This window comes from Misgurnus anguillicaudatus, chromosome 9, assembly GCF_027580225.2.
Source record: "Misgurnus anguillicaudatus chromosome 9, ASM2758022v2, whole genome shotgun sequence".
In the NCBI taxonomy this organism is placed as follows: Eukaryota; Metazoa; Chordata; class Actinopteri; order Cypriniformes; family Cobitidae; genus Misgurnus; species Misgurnus anguillicaudatus.
Window position 1 is genome coordinate 28,672,825 of NC_073345.2, and position 6,000 is coordinate 28,678,824.

At 36.1% G+C, this 6,000-nt stretch overlaps 1 protein-coding gene across 1 annotated transcript in view; it reads right to left on the minus strand.

Annotated features, from left to right (window-relative positions):
- Positions 1 to 5,103, minus strand: part of prlra (prolactin receptor a) — a 42,920-nt gene extending 37,817 nt beyond the window's left edge. The window contains exons 1-2 of the mRNA XM_055180393.2: positions 4,988 to 5,103; positions 4,475 to 4,792 (exon numbers count right to left, since the gene is read on the minus strand). The gene's annotated coding sequence lies outside the window, so the exon portion shown is untranslated. The remainder of the gene's footprint in view (positions 1 to 4,474; positions 4,793 to 4,987) is intronic.
- Between the last annotated feature and the right edge of the window lie 897 nt (positions 5,104 to 6,000).

A 6,000-nucleotide genomic window follows, 5' to 3' on the forward strand; every position in this document is an offset into this window, starting at 1 on the left:
AATTAATATTAATAGTATTGTTATTAACAGTTTTCAGAATTGCAGATATGTTTATAAGAATTTAGTTGGAGCTGATGGTGTAGTGGGCAGCTCTCCAACATGTGGTGCTTTCGCACTTTCGGCGACCCGAGTTCGATTCCCGGCTCGTGGTCATTTGCTGATCCCATACCCCTCTCTCCTTCCTGTCCTCTCCTTAAGGTACATTCACATAGGGCTGCAACGATTAATCGCGTGTCCCATTAAAAATGCTTCTGAAATCGATTCTGTGTTTCATGCACGGCTTGTGCGTGTACTACGCCATTTGGTCAGTAGGACCAGTCATTATGAATCTAAGTCTTTTATAACGTGCATTTAAAAAAGCAACACTCGTTAAACAAACTCATTCAAAATATTCTTTATTATCGTGAAAATACCTGAAACTATTTGAAGAACAGCGATATAAATATTCATTTCCTGGAATAGCATTTGTAATGCTACTTCTTCTCTGGAACAAAGGGAGTTTCTGCACGAGAGCGCCCCCTGGCTTTGGGATGTGCCGGAATTTCACTGTAATTCATTAAAATTAATTAATTGAGAAAACGCACATTTGCACGATTATTAGTTGCAGGCATAATTATAAGCGACTTTGTCGCTGTGTGTCGCTCGTCCCTTTCAAAAGAGGCGTTTCTAAATCTGGGTGTCATAAACAAATAAGTACCGGTCAATCCAGTCACTGACGAGTGAGGAATGACGTGAACTCCATTGCTTCATTCTCATTGGTAGTCGATCCCGAAAGTCGCTCATATTTTGCATAAAGTTAAACATTTCTCAACTATGGGCCTGTCCCAAATGGCGCACTTCATGTGGACTTTCAGCCTCGTGGCCTTAAATTGCACATGCTCGCTTAGTCTACGAGTCCGTAGGATGTCCCATCTGTCATTTTTATGCTTCGAAGTGTGCTCATCAGTGCCCCCTTTGCCCCCTTCGGCGAAGCCCACACTGCAGCAGGCTTCGCGCACTTTACCAACCCAAAAGTCCTTGTGTACAGTAAGTGTAATCAGACTAATCAGACGATGGAAGGGCAACTTCTCTTCCTATTTTCGGCGATATGTGCACCCACGTGGACTCGCTTTGAGGGTCCCTAAAGTCTGCACTACATGATGTTATCAAAGTGGGGACTCTGAGGAGGACCACAAGTCCGGAGTGTGCCATTTGGGACAGGGCTTTTGTCGCGCGACTGGACATGCCCAATGCAGTCGTCAACGGTCCCTGTCGCTCATGTCGGCAAAGGCAAAAATGGCAAAAAAATAATAATTTAAAGAAAGTTTTTGTCAGAGCCCTTATTACTCTTAATTATGACATGGAAAAAATATGGGAAAAAAGTTCTGGGACGCACATGTTAGTCATTTCAGTTATCACAAATCTTAAAAAATTTTAGCAACAGTTTGGGCAGAGCACCCTTTTCATTTCAACATGACAATGACCCTCTACAAAGCAATGTTCAAAAAGAAATTATTGATTCAGTCTGGTGTAGAAGTAGGCCTCCTTGACTGGTCTGCATTAATCCCAGCCCTGAACCATGTTGAACACCTTTGTTATGACTTTGTTATGCAGGCTCTGAGCCAAACACACTGTACACCCACAGCCTTTTGCCCTGCTAATGCAATGCTCAACCACTAAACAATCATGAATTGAAAGAACCCAGCATTTGGGTTGAAACAACAAAAACAAGAAATAAGTGAATGCATGAAATCTGCTTATCTTAAAGTAATGTTTTGAAACGTTTAAAATTATTGTTTAAAATGTACACAAACCCTTTTCAATGTTAAGATTGCATTGTGTGAAAAGCTGCAAAACTGGTTTAAGTCAGATAAACATAAACATATTATTCAACACCGTACACTTTTCTAATGAACACAAACAAACACACGCAGGTCTCTCTCAGCGCATGTTTAAACTGCAAGTGAAGTTTAATTGATGTTATCATGGTCTTTGCACCTGCTTCACCATGCAGGACTTTACCAAGAAATGCCACAACCACCTCCTTCTGGTAACACATTCATTTCATTCAAGTTGAACACCCAGAGCATGCACATTATCATTGATACAGTCAGATGAATGGAATGAGATCAGGCTAATGTTTGTTGTTGGAAACATTCTTTGCAGTGCCACATGCAAAAGTTTGATTGTTGTATAATCTCAGATAAACACATAAAAGAAGTACAAATATAAAAGGCAGATTTTAAGATTTACAGTTACAGATAACTTTTTAGCATAAGTTCATTGACCACATCAAGATGAACAATTAAGATTATTTTCATGGCCACTAATAAAACTACACTGTAAAAATGATGGGTTATTTTTAAACCAGAATTGGGTCAAAATGGGACAAACCTAACTGTTGGGTTAAATACAAAATTGTTTATATTTAACCCAACAATGAATAAGTTAAAGGAAAAAACACAGTTCTTCAATATTTTACGATGTTCCCACCTCAACTTAGACAAGTTAAGACATACCTATATTTTTTCAATGCATGCACTTAATCTTTGTACAGCGCCTTGTGAATGTGTCAGCATCCAGCCCAGCCCCATTCATTCCTATGGCTCCAAACAGGGATGAATTTAGAAGCCACCAAACACTTCCATGTTTTCCCTATTTAAAGACTGTTACATGAGTAGTTACGCATAGTGGCACAAAATGAAACTTTTGTTTGGAGCCATAGGAATGAATGGGGGTAGGCTAAATCATAACACATTCACAAAGCGCTATACAAAGATTCAAGGTGATCACATTGAAAAAAGATAGGTATGTATTAATTCATCTAAGTTGAGGTAAGAATATAGTAAAATATTGAAAAACGGTGGTGTTTTCCTTTAAATTACAACCCAACAGGCTGGGTTTATCCCTTTTTACCCAACACTGGGTTGAAAATTACCCAGCATTTTTACATTCAGATTTTATACTGAATGTTCTCTAAACACTAACTGAACCCAACATATCATTAACTATCAAAAAGTAGGCTATTCAAAAACACAGGTTCATTAAAACTACCCTGCTGAAAAATTCTAATGGTTTTATTGGTTTTATTAGGAATTTTATTGGTTCTAATGGAATATGGCCCAAAATACACTGTATTGGATTTTGTTGGTCTCTAATGGTAAGTATTGGTTCTGTGTATTGGTTCTAATGGAATATTTATTGGTTCTAATGGAATATGGCCCAAAACATACTACAGTGTAGTGGTTTTAATGGTAAAAGCTAATGGTTCCTATTGGTATGGAAACCACCAATTTTCTGTAATGGTTTTATTGTTTTTTTCAGCAGGGTATCATGTTATGGAACGGATAGGAAAACCACACAGTTAGGAGCTCCAAAATCATAACCAAGATGTTTAAACCATGAAATAATTCAGTTAGACAAAGATTTGGTTCTTACGAGGCAAATGTAATCACATCATATCAACACAATAAATAAATAATAATAATAATAATTATTATTATTTCAACTATTATGTCTTTTCTATCTTCTATGCTCCTCTTTTAAGATATCTACAATGCCAGTTTCAGATCCAGGGCATCAGGGGAACACGCAATTTAGCAACAAAATTTGTTTTTGTAACATTGTAAGAACATCTCTGTTGACATGAGTTGTAAATCTGAGTTGATTTAACAAAAAATTTAAGGCAGCAAAGTATTTTTTACAGTACAGGACTTTTCTTAAAAAGAGATTTTGAAAGTTTCTCCTTGTTAAATAAAGGACAATACAATTATTATAGCCTACAACATATCTCAAACCAGAACTTGACTATATTAGAAATCATACCACCTATTAAACAGCATCTGAAAGAGAACTCGGATAACTTCATAGACACGTGTGTGTGTGTGTGTGTGTGTGTGTGTGTGTCCTCTTATAGCCAGGATTAGACCGATTGTAAAGCTCATTACATAATGAACCGCTATATCAGCACTTTCCACTCCGCTAATATTATTAAACGGTAAAGCCCCATGCTCTGACATCATCAGCAACTGAAAACAAAATATCTAATATCTATAGTAACACTTTATATGTGTTATACATGATAATGGCAATAGCAACACGATTTCAATAGAAGTTTTAATATGATGGGAAAACTGCAAAGTGGTCAATATTTCCTCATTTAAGGCATTGACAAAAGTGACAGTGTGTTACTAAAAACAATAAAACTGCGCTTTATGCTATGGTCATTTCACAAACACTGACTAAAAATATCATTTAAAATAGCGGAATGAATTAATACATATAAGCCATATACTCTTAATAGCCTTAATAACGGTATAGGTACATCGCCTGATATCAGTTATTGTCCAGCATTATATTTTTTGACTGACTGGCTATTTTTCGATGTTAATTAAAGAATGAAAACGAATCTAAAATAGTAAATTAAACGATAAAAATGACAAAAAGTAATAAGACGAAACCGGTGTTAAAATGCATGCCTTCAATCTGCACTTACCTCTTATTCATACGGTGAAATTGAGATTTTATAATCCCTCTTTATCACTGATCTGAGTCTTCAGAGTGGCTACATTGACCTCGCCGATGTCTGCTTTTCCAAGTTATGTAACCAATAATTCGTTAGGTTTGTTTGACGTCTTGAGTTTTTAGCAGATGTGTGTACTCATTCACCTCACAGGTAGATGAAATGCCTCTGGGAGTTCGGGATCTCCTGTCTAACCGGATCTGTCTGAGTGGGCGTGGCGTTGGGTGCTCAGCTCCGCCCATACGACCAGCACGCTCTGCGTGCAGTCGCTACTGATGCTGTGATTTATTTCTAAAAATGTGTATTTGAACTTTTTTGATTAATTAAATCATTCAGGCAAACATTTTAATATTTTAAAAAATAAATATTAATTTTAATATTTTACACAATGAAAAAATAATACAATCAGATGAGCGCCAACTGTGCAATTATAGAGATGAAATAGGTTAAACGCTCAGAAATAATAATTAAATAGGCATTACTTACACTGTAATCTAGATGAAACCGTAAACAGCTTTTGTCTGTGGTTCTAAGACAATATTTTAGCGTTTAAAAGAGAAACGAAGAGAAAAAAATCAATTAATACAACTGCTACTATCATCAAAATAACAACATAAAAAAAAAAAAATAAATAAAACCAAACACAAGCCATCATAGAGATAATGAACAGATGGACAGACAGACAGACAGACATAGTTGGATTAAGATGGATACATGCATATATAGATATAGGTTTAGATAAATAGGTTTAGATGAAAATTCAGTTTTATAGGACACACAGGATGGGCAGATCTTTTAATTTTTTACTAAGTGAAATGAATCACAGACTACCTGTTCTGATGCATGAGTGGCCTGGCGGTAAATTATGGCCATTTAAACACATGGTTGTATATCCCTGCTCCTGCTCAAACATTGTAAAACCTGTTTGCGATAAAGTCTGTGCCATCATGAACTCAAGTGCTTTGTTTGCCGCTCAGTATGTCTCATCGAGACGATCATAAATTGATGAATTACTAGGACACAGAGGAACTTCCTCTATCTGTTGTCACCGCTAGATGTTCCTGCTATACTCATGGAAAAACACAGCATCAGGATGTGGACCGTCTCATGACTAAATGTACATTTGTTATCAAAAGATGCACTTTCTGTACATTTCCTTATCTGGGTCAGTATGTACAGGCCAGGATGCCAATTCCTAAATAGCCTAGATTATACGATATATATATTCAGATTATATTCACAGTTAATATTAAATTAAGATATATACTTTTTTAATTGATGCATGATTAAATAATTTACTCTATCTGTAAAAAGTACAATTGTCTAAAGGAGAAGAAGAGACATGCTTAAAGTACTTAAGGATAAAAATTTTCAGGTATATAATAAAGGCTAATGCTTAAATGAAAATGGAAGGAATAAGATGTACTTAAAATAGGTGAAATGAAGACGCATGCCCTTAAAATTGCAGGATGACTCACAGACCATTATATTATACCATT